The sequence below is a fragment of the Eptesicus fuscus genome, chromosome 1, assembly GCF_027574615.1.
Source record: "Eptesicus fuscus isolate TK198812 chromosome 1, DD_ASM_mEF_20220401, whole genome shotgun sequence".
Lineage (NCBI taxonomy): Eukaryota > Metazoa > Chordata > Mammalia > Chiroptera > Vespertilionidae > Eptesicus > Eptesicus fuscus.
Window position 1 is genome coordinate 29,858,783 of NC_072473.1, and position 13,749 is coordinate 29,872,531.

The 13,749-nt window shown below is 36.3% G+C and overlaps 1 protein-coding gene across 1 annotated transcript in view; it reads right to left on the bottom strand.

Annotated features, from left to right (window-relative positions):
- DACH2 (dachshund family transcription factor 2) overlaps positions 1–13,749 on the bottom strand; it is an 829,176-nt gene that overhangs the window by 637,956 nt on the left and 177,471 nt on the right. The window lies entirely within an intron of this gene.

The following is a 13,749-nucleotide window of genomic DNA, read 5'->3' on the forward strand; positions in this document are numbered from 1 at the left end:
AGCAAACTCCTAAACATCTTTAAAATCTCATCTCAAGTGTCACCTCCTTTGTACTTACAGGACTGACCTAAACCCTTTTTTGTACTGAAAAAAGAAGATTGCTATCAATACTTTTGCTTGAAGGGTATGCAGGCAAAATACATAGCAATACATAAACAGGATCTCTATTGTTATCCTTTCATCAGTTCACTTGTTCAATCAAGCACACATTTGTGTAGCAATTCAATTTCACCCTTTGTTTGCAGGTGAAAGCAGGAATGAGTTAAAAATTAAAACATGGATGTAATACTAAAACATTATATTATTAAGACTTTGTTTAGGAAAGCCATAAAAAGGCTTAGTTAACATGGTATTACTGTTCCAATTTATGTAAATATATGAAGACTGTCACATAATATAATTTCACTCAAAGGATAAGAACACTATTTTTGACCTGACCCTATAAGTTATACTGGCTTCTATATGGAGAACACTAACCTACGTATATGTTTCCTTAGACAGAGCTAAGATTACTTCACATGTTTAAACATTTTGTGTCCAGTTTAAAGCTGTAAATGGCAGGGAGCATTTTTTTGTCTATGCCCTAAAAGTAAAACAAAGAACCAAGTGCCAAATGATTTGTAATCCTGATTGTACATAATAAAAATAATAAATTTGGGGTTTTAATAAATATGGATTCATTTATTAAACATAATAAAACAAGTTAATATAACTAAGAAAAACAAAGAGGAAATCAACGGAGAGGACCACTCTTTAGCTTACTAGTAGTTTCCATAGTTCATTATACTTTGGTTATGTTTCTAAAAATGATTATGGGGCATGAGATGCATAAGAACCATGATGAGAAGATTCACCAGAAAACAAATATTACTGTAAAAATGCATCCCATTCAAACTTAATACCTTAATCTGAATAAAATCAATTTAACGTGTAAGAATATTTAACTAGGGATCTTGGAAAAGTCAACTGGCTCTTTTCCATTTCAAAAATTAACAGGACCAGACTTCAAAGCTAACTATAACAGAACTGTGTCTATAATGACAAAAATATCAAACATGGAATTGCTTTTTATAATAACAAAGTCCAAATTCTCAGGTTCACAGAAACTAATATATCTTGTGCTCATCTTATAAAGGAATCATTTCTTTTATCCACTTTGTAAAAGGTGGTTTCATTTGATTTCCCAAAAAGAAAAGTTCCCTCTACCTCAAAAATATAAAATGTACTACAATTTTTCTTCTACTAAATTTAACAAACATGAATATTTAACATATATGAATTTTGAAGCAATAATGTATAGAGCTGCACAAATGATTCTATAAAAACATTAAATACATTGATAATAGTACAGAAGTGGCATAAAAATGAAATACACTTTTGATCCTATTCCTATATAATAAAAGGCTAATATGCAAATCGACCAAAGGGCAGAACAACTGGTCATTATGACGTGCACTGACCACCAGGGAGCAGACACTCAATGCAGGAGCTGCCCCCTGCTGGTCAGTGCGCTCCCACAGGGGGAGTGCCACTCAGCCAGAAACCGGACTCACAGGTGGCAAGCGCAGCAGCAATGCGGGAGCCTCTCCCGCCTCTGTGGCAGCGCTAAGGATGTCCAACAGACAGAGAGCAGGCCTAAACCTTCAGTAGGACATCCCCCGAGGGCTCCTGGACTGCTGAGGGACCCCTCCGAATGCACAAATTTCGTGCAACAGGCCTCTAGTTACACAACCATTTTACAGGCAGGTCCAAGATACACTGGAAAAAAAAGGGTACATGTTTTTATAAACAAAAGGTCTCAAAAGAACATTTTAAGCAATGCAAATATCTTAGGATATTTAGCTTTAAGGAAAAATTCAAGCTGAGGATGCATACATCTCCATAAATGCATTAAACTCTGGTGATGCCATTCAAAATAATGGTTTGATGTCCTTCTATTAATACCCAATAAATAAACTTCTAATACTCAAGACTAAAAACCTTCGGATCTTTAATTAATTAATTTATTTATTTATTAAATTTTTATTGAATGTATTAATATGTCCCCTGTATTCCCCCACTGACCCCTTCCAGCCTGCCCCCATCTCCCATCCTAGTCCTTCACCACCCTATTATCTGTGACTATGGCTTAAGCATATATGCATGCAAGTTCTTTGGTTGATCTCTTCCCGCCCACCCCTGTCTTCCCTCTGAGATTCATCAGTATATTCCCTGCTTCTATGTCTCTGGATCTATTTTGTTCAACAATTTATTTTGTTCATTAGATTCCACATATGAGTGACATCATGTGATACTTGTCTTTCTCTGACTAGCTTATTTTGCTTAGCTTAATACTCTCCAGATCCTCCCATGTTGTCTCAGGATGTTTTCTTCTGCTGTGCAGGATCCTTCTTTTTTACTGCTGCATAGTATACCATACTGTAAATGTCCCACAGCTTTTTTATCCACTCATCTGCTGATGGACACTTGGGAAGTTTTCAGATCTTAGCTATTGTAAATTATGCTGCTATGAACATAGGGGTGCATACATTCTTTCTGATTGGTGTTTCTGGTTTCTTAGAAGTGGGATCACTGGGCCAAATGGCAGTACCATATTCAAATTTTTGAGGAAACTTTATACTGTTTTCCACAGTGGCTGTACTAGTCTGCATTCCCACCAGCAGTGTACTAGGGTTCCCTTTTCACCACATCCTCACCAAGACTTGCCATTTGTTGATTTGTTGACAAGTGTAAAGTGATACCTCACTGTGGTTTTGATTTGCATCTCTCTGATAATCAGTGACTGAGCATTTTTTCATGTCTCTTGGCTATCTGTATCTCCCCTTTGGAGAAGTGCCTATTTAGGTCCTTTGTCCATTTTTTAATTGGACTGCTTGTTTTCTTTTGTTCAGTTGTATGAGTTTCATATATATTTTGGACATTAACCCTTTATCAGATGTATCATTGCCAAATATGTTCTCCCATGCAGTGGGTTCCCTTTGATTTTGTTGATGTTTTTTTTCTGCTGTGCAGGAGCTTTATATATATACTAGAGGCCCGGTGCATGAAATTCATGTACAGGCTGTGTGTCCCTCAGCCCAGCCTGCACCCTCTCCAATCTGGGACCCCTTAATGGATCTGGCCTAAACGGGCAGTCAGACATCCCTTTCACAATCCAGGACTGCTGGCTCCCAACTGCTCTCCTGCCTGCCTTCCTGATTGCCCCTAACCGCTTCTGCCTGCCATCCTGATCACTGCCTAACCATTCCCCTGCCAGCCTGATTGATGCCTAACTGCTCCCCTGCCATCCTGATTGCCCCCAACTGCCCTCTCCTGGAGGCCTGGGTCCCCCCCAACTGCCCTTCCCTGAAAGCCCAGTCGCCCCAACTTCCCTCCTCTGCTGGCCTGGTCACCCCTAACTGCCCTCCCCTGCAGGCCTGATTGCCCACAACTGCCCTCCCTTGCAGGTCTGGTCCCTCCCAGTTGCCCTCCCCTGCTGGCCATCTTGTGGTGGCCATCTTGTGTCCACATGGGGGCAGCCATCTTTGACCACATGTGGGCAGCCATCTTGTGTGTTGGAGTGATGGTCAATTTGCATATTACTCTTTTATTAGATAGGATAGAGGCCTGGTGCATGGGTGGGGGCCAGCTGGTTTGCCCTGAAGGGTGTTCCGGATCAGGGTGGGGGTTCCCTTGGGGCATGGAGCAGCCTGGGCGAGGGGCCTGTGGTTGTTTGCAGGCAGACCATGCCCCTCAGTGACCCAAACAGAGGCCCTGGTATCTGGAATTTATTTATCTTCTATAATTGAAACTTTGTAACCTTGAGCAGAGGCCAGAGCCGGCCAGGAAGCTTGGCTTCCTCCATTGCCAGGAGTAACCCCAGCCTCCTGCTTGCTTAAGCTCTGTGGGTGCCACCATTTTTGTTGGGATTTCTTTATCTTCTATAATCGAAACTTTGTAGCCTTGAGCAGAGGCCAGGGCCAGCCAGGAAGCTTGGCTTCCTCCATTGCCAGGGAAACCCAAGACTCCTGCTCACTCCATGGCTGCAGCCATCTTGGTTGGGTTAATTTGCATACTCGTTCCTGATTGGCTTGTGGGTATAGCGGAGGTATGGCCAATTTGCATGTTTCTCTTTTATTAGTGTAGATCCTATATAATGAAAGCCTAATATGCAAATCGACTGAAAAGTGGAATGACCTATGGAACGACCAGGCGCTATGATGTGCACTGCCCACCAGGGGGAAGATGCTCAATGCAGGAGCTGCCCCCCACCCAGACCTCAGGCCCCAGGCCAGCCCAGCGGGGGACCCCTGATCACCCTGCAGGTCGCCCCTCAGAGGGAGGTGACTGACAGTGGCGGCAAGGCGGGGTGAGGGGGGCAGCGAGTGGACAGTGCCAGGCTGGCCAAGGTAGGTGCCAGCGGCCCCCCACATCACCCCACCAGTCACTCCACAGATCAGTGCTGATCGTCAGCCATGCCTAGGAACCCTACCTGTGCACAAATTTCATTTATACTAGTATATTCCCATTTGTTTATTTTGTCACTTTCCTTTGCCCTAGGAGATGAACCCACAAACATATTGCCACAAGAGATATCTGAGATTTTGCTGCCTATGGTTTCTTCTAGGATTTTTATGTTTTCATGTCTTACATTTAAGTATTTTATCCATTTTGAGTTTATTCTTAGGTATGGTGTAAGTTGGTGGTCTAGTTTTTTCCTTTTTTTTTTTTTTTTTTGCATGTTGCTGTCCAGCTTTCCCAATACCATTTATTGAAGAGACTGACTTGACTACATTGTATGCTCTTGCCTCCTTTGTCAAATATTAATTGAGCGTAATGGCTTGAGTTAATTTCTGCAGCTATTCTGTATCTTTTTTGATTCCATATAAATTTTTGGTGTATGTGTTCTATATTTGTGACATGTGCCATTGGTGATTTAATGGGGATTGCATTCCTTTAGGTAGAGTGTACATTTTAATGATGTAAATTCTACCAATCTATGAACACAGTATATTCTTCCACTTGTTTACATATATCTTCCTCTCTCTTTTTTCAATGTTCTGTAGTTTTCTGAGTACAAGTATTTTACCTCCTTGAAAAACCTTCACATCTTAAATCAGTATCACAAAGTGTGGATCTACCATGTTAAGTAAATAAAAATAATAATATCACTCATTAAGAAAGCATGTCAATTTTAACATTCCAAAATGATAAGGGTCTAAGTAGGTTTGTTCCTAGATTATGCCTATACATGAGATAGTCTTCAACTAAGTAAAAGACAGATGTTGGAATCCTGACTTTTAAACAGTGCTTCCACATTAGATACCATGAACTTGATTCTCTGTGGAAATATTAGTGTATTCGCATTCATTATAATAGGTGGTCTTATATGTGCATCTGCCTGGAGTGCCTTCCTAAATATATGTTAAAAAACTACATGTGTATTCATAAAAATGATAGTTCAACAGGCTTATGTATAAATCCCTAATATTTGGAAGACAACGATGAGGAGGAAAATAAGAAGACCATAAACAGAAAGCTCAAGTTGTAAATTTTCGCCTTAGAATAAACTATGTTATGGCAGGCAGGTGCCAGGGGTGGGGGAAGCATGCAGTACTAGTCTCTCAAAATGTTTGATACTGATTCATAGAAAGAAACGTGTCTGTGTATTTAAATCAAAATGCTGATATCTCAGCTGCAAGAGCAATATTTATGTTTCTTTAAAGATGATGGTGAGTCTTTACTTATTAAACTAACCGTATTTAGCAGATGGTCTATGAAAAGTACTTTGAAAAAGTTTCCCAGAGGGTTATAAAAATGAACACTCTAAAACAGCTGGCAGCTGGTGCATGAAATCAATAACAAGAAAATGAGTTTTACTGTATCTTTGTTTTTGTTGTCTAGTTGAAGACTGCAAAGACAAGAGAAAGAGCCAGAGGGAATCAAATTGTGAGCTTTACAAATGGGATGAATGGATTCTGTGTATCTAATTAGGAAGGACAAACTTACCAGAATGAGTGAATCATAAAACTAAAGAAACAGTATGTGTGTGCCCTTGTGTATATGTGTGTGCCCTTGTGTATATGTGTGTGCAAGTGTACCCACCTGCTGAGTGGAGAATAGGGAGATGAAGTTGTCCTTTCTGAATATTTCAGCTACAATTTTGTGGGTGATTCATTGCTTATTATATGGCCTCAGAAATTAAAAATTATGCTTAATCACAATAAAATACTTCAATGGACATAATAAGCAATACTAATGGAATAATGATTATTTAAATATTGATAATTTTCCCACACTTGTTATTATTTTAAGCAATTTCAATAGTTAGAATTTCTTAAATTAAAAAATTAACACTGAGCATAATAAAATCCTTGAGGCTGACTAGTAACTACTTCTACCAAAAGAATAACTATCCAAAATTTTCTATTATTATTTTCACACTGATAATTCTTTATTATTTAAAGAAAATGGCAAATGCAGCTCTGTGTTTGAAATCATGGACAAGTTCTCCCTGAAAACATTATGTCTGAAGACATTAAAATGTGAAATAAAATAAAAGTATATTCATTTTGCCCTGCTGGTGTGGCTCCATAGTTGAACATTGACCTATGAACCAGGAGGTCACAGTTTGATTCCTGGTCAGGGCACACGCCCAGATTGCTGGCTCAATCCCATGTAGGGGGCATGCAGGGGGCAGCTAATCAATAATTCTCTCTCATCATTGATGTTTCTGTCTTTCTCCTCCCTTCCTCTCTGAAATCAATAAAAATGTTTTTAAAAAAATATGTATTCATTTATATAACCCTATGTTATACTGAAAAACTAATGATTATTTGTAAGGCACACATAATATCCTGAATTGTAAAATGAAATAGCCTACATCCCCAGTAATTATATACAGTCAAATTTCTCCCATAAGTTTTCAGAGCTCAAACCAGCACAAAAATATTCAATAGGGAATCTAAAAGTTAATTAACTTTTACCAAGGGAAATATGTTATTTGAAAGGGGAAAAGAGAACACTGTAAAAACTTTACAAATTAAGGTTTCAGATATAGAGAAAAATAAGAGATTTGCAGTATAAAGATAGCACACCCTGTTCCAGCTCAAATAAGCTGTTTTATTTTATTGGGTTTTATCTTAAGTTGAAAGAAGTACATACCACTCCAACCCATGATGACTGCTTTATTTTATAGAATTTCATCTTTAAAAGCCAATAATAGTCTCAGCTATAGTTTATGGTATTTTTAGATGACATGTAATGGATAGTTTTCTATAAACAGAGAGACTCTAAATTTGACCTGAGATATGGAACTGACACTTCCTGTGAGTATCAGGGGTAGGAGAGTGCAATTAAAATTAGATTTTTTGTTTTTGGCCAAGGAATGCTTATATAGTAAATAAAATTCTGCCCTTCAGTCTGCACAAGAAAGGAACAGGATGAATTTGTGCCATGACTAGAGGTTGAGCAGATTTTTGCGCACTGCATACTAGTACTCAAGTAAATATGTTTTACCATTACAGTAACTTTGACATATATTAGTTTAAAGAATGAGGAGTGTCTTCTTTGATGTTACTGGGCATTAGAGTTTCAAAGTTATCTCAGTCTAGTTTGCATTTTTAAAAAATATAAACAATTTTTTCATATGTATATTGGCCATCTGGATGTCCTCCATGGAGAAGTGTCTATTCAGGTCCATTGTCCATTTTTAACTGGATTGTTTGTCTTCTTGGCGTTGACTTGTATATGTTTTTTATATATTTTGGAAATTAACTCCTTATCAGATGTATCATTGGCAAATATGTTCTCCCATTAAGTGGGTTCCCTTTTTATTTTGTTGGTACTTTACTTTGCTGTGCAGCAGCTTTCCAGAAACACCAATCCGAAAGAATACATGCACCCTATATTCACTGCAACATTATTTGCAATAGCCAAGATCTGGAAACAGCCCAAGTACCATCAGTAGATGAATGGATAAAAAAGCTGTGGTACATTTACACAATGGTATAGTATGGGGCCATAAAAAAGAAGGAACTTTTAACCTTTAAAACAGCATGGATATACCTGTAAAATATTACGCTAAGTGAAATAGGCCAGTCAGAGAAAAACAAATACCACATAATCTCACTTACATGTGGAACCTAATGAACAAAATAAACTGACTAACAAAATAGAAACAGAGGCATGGCTACATGGAACAGACTGACCGCTGTCAGAGGGGAGGTGTCTTGATGAAATAAGTTGAAGAGATTAGCTAAAGTACATATTCATAGTCCATGGACAGGAACAATAGTGCTGTGATGGCTATCGGGAAGGGAGTGGGGGCTGGGTGGAGGTGGACAAAGACATGAAAAATGGGGACATCTTTAATAGCATCAACAATACATTAAAAAATAATAAGTACTCATTGCATACATGTGCTATTTGAATTATATATATATATATATATATACAAGATTTTTTTCAGCAGTCCAATTTATCTTCTGTTATTCACATAGGTTTGACATAATAAAACAGAACTATTATTTGATAATTATTTTTCTGTTATCCAGAAATATTTTATATCAATCATGTAATATATGAAATTGTCAAGTCTGAGCCTTATTTTTCCTGTTCATTAAATAGGACTCTTGAAATAAGCTTATGAAATATTGTTTACAGCAAACTGTAAACTAAAATTCACTAGAATAATAATTATAAGATTGTCTCATTTCATAAGAGAAATGTCTGAATTCTTGGGTAAACAGGAGACTTGTATAAATCCCACTTTACCTTGTCAGTAAGTCAGTTAACTTGTGGCTATGTGGTCCATTTCATTTTTCTCAGAAACTTGATTAATTTCTTAAGTAATACTGAATATAACTTGAATAATATAAAGAATTGCCTTTACCTCTAGAAAGTGACAACTTTAATTCAAAATAATTAATTTCTTCCTTCTGTTACTTAAATGATTGTTTTTCTCTTTTCCTTCTTTCTTTCCTTTATTCCTTATTCCCTCCTTTCCTCTACTTTTTCTTTCTATTATTTCCTTCCTTTCCTCTTTCTTTCTTTATTTATTTCTTCTGCAACAATTTTAAAAACACAATCTAATCCTTTTCAGGAAATCTATCTATACATTTTAAAAGCCTACATTGTTACCTTCATGATTTTTTGTGTGACATAACAAACTCACAGAGCTATTAAAATATAGTATTATTGGCTATGGAAAAAAAAATATGTTACACATCAACAACAATTCCCATGGTCTAAACCAATAAGGATAAAGAAACCACACCTGACACATCAACTTCATTGGAATAAGGACATTGATCCTCAGCAAACCTGACTGGTTAATTAAAGTTGAATTTAGCCTCTGAATTATGTTTTCAAAGAGAGGGAAAATAAATTTTATAGGAAAATATGGAATAGCTTAAAAGACTTACTGATTTAAGATGAAAGGAAAAGTAATGTAATACTGCTCACTCAGATAAGTCTCTGGAATTCTGGTCAATAATTACTCTAGAGTGTCCAAAGGACATCATTAGTAACATAAAATCCAGAACAGAAGTATTTAAAATATTTGGGCAGGGGTGGGCTAGAAGGAGTCAATGGGAGAAAAGAAGTGGGCATATGTAATACTTTCAACAATAAAGATTTTTAAAATAAATAAATAAATAAAATGCAAAATTCATTGAATATGGTTGCATTTAATTAGTATTTACGGACCCAGAAATGAAAGCCTATAAAAGGGAGTTAAGCAGAGAGGAAGTTTGTCAAAGTGTATGTGTGCATTCCTTTGAAACAATGAGAAAAGGAGGGGAAGGCCCTGAAGGTCAGGAAGGAGCCTTTGGACTTGTCACCACAAGTATTTAAACATAGAAACAATATGATGGAATGATGTTCACACAAATGTATCTTTCAACCAGATTAGGAAGGAAAATGACTGGACAGGAACAATCATGACTAGCAATTGATAAAAGAAGTTCCATATATAAAGGGGGAAAAGCCTAAGTCATTATGAAAAGTAGAAAATAAAAAGATCAGATTTCTCTAAGGTCCATTACTAGATGAATGGATAAAGATGTGATATGTACATTGGAATATTATGCAGCAACAAAAAAGAATGAAATCTTGCCATTTGCAACAACATAGATGGATCTAGAGGATATTATACTAAGTGAAATAAGTCATACATAGAAGGAAAATACCATATGATGTCATTTATATGTGGAATCTAAAACAAAACAAAACAAAACAAAAGCACACTAAAAAACAGAGACCAAAGGGATGGTTCTAAAAGGGAGGGGTGGTGGGATGGGTGAAAAGGGGAAGGGGAATATAGTCAACAATATTGTGATAAGTTTTCATGGTGACAGATGACTACTATAATTAGTGGGATGGTCACCTTGTAAGGTATAAAAATGTCAAATTACTATATTATACACACAAAACTAATCTAACCAATATAATATTGTATGCTAACTATACTTAAATAAAAGCTAAATTTAAAAAGATTCCCCTTCACTAATTATCCGAGAGATGCAAATCAAAACAACAATGCGGTATCATCTCACACCTGTCAGAATGGCAATCAACAAATCAAAAAACGACAAGTGCTGGCGAGAATGCAGAGAAAAAGGAACTCTTTTCACTGCTGGTAGGAATGCAGACTGGTGCAGCCACTGTGGAGAACAGTATGGAGTTTCCTCAAAAAACTAAAAATGGAACTCCCATTTGACCCATTGATTCCACTTTTAGGAATATATCCCAAGAAACTAGAAACACGAATCAGAAAGGATATATGCACCCCTATGTTCATAGCAGCACAATTCACCATAGCTAAGATTTGGAAACAGCCTAAGTGCCCATCAGCAGATGAGTGGATTAAAAAACTGTGGTACATCTACACAATGGAATACTACGCTGCAGTAAAAAGAAGGAGTTCTTACCATTTGCAACAGCATGGATGGAACTGGAGAGCATTATACTAAGTGAAATAAGCCAGTCAGAGAAAGACAAATATCACATGATCTTACTCATTTGTGGAATATAATGAACAACATAAACTGATGAACAGGGACAGATCCAGAGGCAGAGAAGCGTCAATCAGACTGCCAGACCTCAGAGGGAAGGTAGAGAAGGGTGGAGGAAAGGAGGAGAGATCAACCAAAGGACTTGTATGTATGAATATAAGCCTAACCAATGGACATGAACACCAAGGGGGTGAGGGCATGAATGGGGGGAGGGGGTTGGGGGTTAAAGGAGGTATGAGGACACATATGTAATAACTTAATCAATAAAGAAATTTTTAAAAAAAGATTCCCCTAAAACATATTGAAGAAAAAAAGTTGGCAGATCTTGTCGATTTTTACTGCCTGAGAATAAAGACAGGAGAGTAAAGATACTATTTCAACCTACAAAACAAGAAAATTAATAATATAGGGAAAATGGGAAAGGGGACCAAAGATAATCTCAATTTTCAATGTGATGCAGATTTTAATAGACATATATACTCCTGATTATCTTTTGAATGGGTTTATATCATTAAGACCTTGCTGTTTGTTGTTTCTTTCCAATATGTTCTTCCAATTCTAGAATTTTAAATAATAATTATGAGTTTCCACTATCTTATACATAATAGATTACAGAATTTTTAAAAAATGGTATCTTCAGAGGACATCAATATAATGAACAATATTTCACAAATAATTTCATTTGTTAATCCTTGCGATGTACTCTCAATCTACAGCTAAATCTTTAAAGCCTCTACCTATATTCTTGAAGTCTTTAACTCCAAACTACAATGCCTAACATGCCAAGGGTACTATTGTCACTTTAGTTGTTTTTCTTGACCTTTACGTGGACTACATTCTCTCTTTTCCTGTAGATGATAGGTGACTACAGCAAAATACTGCCTTTTAAAAAATGGATACTTCTTCCATTGGATATGATTCAAAGCTTCTATGTTTGGAATTTACTAGGCTCTAACTCACCCTGCAGTTCTGGGCACAAATGATACAAATTGGAATTGAGGCTATAAACATACTCACACCAGCAGTTGCTAGGACTAAGTCTCCTGTTTCCAGGTTAACTACTCTTTTAGAAACTTACTATCTGATGTAGAAGAAAAATGTCTAACAACTCCCCCCACAACTACTTTCAGTTAGTTATAAATTAAATAACCTTTCCAACAGAAGCAATATTGGTTTTTCCATCCAATATTGGATACTTGGTTGATATTTACTTTCCTGGATAAAGAATAAGCCAGCAACCAAATCCAACAATAGTCTAAGGCATCCTAGGACCATCACTCAAGCTACAAATGTTTGCTGGGTAAAAGGTAAATAAATATAAAAAACAACACAAAAACAATCAGTGTTTTTACTGATTTATATGAACTGTGCAGGTGATAAGGTGATAAAAATATTTCAAATCTGTTTTTAAAGGATTTTTAAAAGGTTACAAAATTTGTTAAAGCACTTTATATAGCCAACAAGTTTTTTATTTAGCATGCAGAAATCCCTGTGGAAAAAATGTAATATTGCACTATCAGGGTATTTTATTTCCTATTTTCTAGAATTTCATTTAACCTCATGAAGGAAAGAAAAATAGGTACACATAGTGGATCTGCATCATATAGCATTTTAGAGAATCTTTCAGAAAAATTTTTTTTAAACTATTGCAGATCTTCAGACTATTTCCTTCCCTTTTTCTTATTTCCTGGCAAATTTGCCCCAAACCTAACAGGCACTATGATACAGCAATAAAGAGCACGGAATTTGAAGCCAGAATTAGGAACTTCATTTAGAAAATTCCACTACTTAATATGCAGCAATTTGAGCAAGTAATTCACCCTTCTTGTGTTTCAGTTTCCCCAAATGTAAAATAGAAATAATGATGGCATTTATTTCATAAGGTTGTTCCTTCATCCAATGAGTTCAAAATAGATTCACATTCTCAGGTTAATGTTTAGCAAATACTAAGGGATGTAAGTATCTGCTATAATTATTCAGATAAACCAAGTCTCATTACAATAAGATTAAAGGAGATTTGTTTTATTTGCTATATGAGAATAAAAGGTCTATAAAACCTACTTTATTTACTAAATGAAACTTCAAAGTTTAAAAATCTGGGCCAGTGAGTTCCCTTGCTCTGATTTCTTGTGAAACAATGTTATAAGGAATAAGTTCTTATTCTACCAGGCACTGTAATTGTTCTTTGATAAATAGTACCAAACTTAAAGATATGTTTTGCTTCATATTATGCTAGTTAATAAAATTCATATTTATATTTATTTCAATTTAATTTAAAAATAATTATCAAAGAGCAAAATGTTTATCGATATTAACCTTACAGAATTGTATATCTCATTATTTTCTCCCAAATAACTGTTACACTTTGATCAATATCAAGAAAAGAGTGGTACATAAAGGAATGTCAGGCTTCTTTGATTTAAGTCAAAAAGGGCATTTTTTGTCTATGTTTAGACTTGTCCACTAGTTACTAATTCTCATTGTTAGCTTTCAGGCTCTCTTCACTACCACTCTGCTTCCAGTTTGGACTAAATGGCCACCCTTGCTACTGTTAAGAGTGTGAGGTCAGGAAGGTCATTCCTTCCCATAGACTCACTGGAGAATTCACACAATGATGGGGAGTAAGCCTCCATTGCATTTTGCCTTCAATAAAATGCGGGCTTTTGATGACACAGCCTTTTGAAATTATCCAGCAAACTCACTGTTTTCTTAAGTGCACATGATTTTAAAATATGTAATTACTTCATTTTTTAGT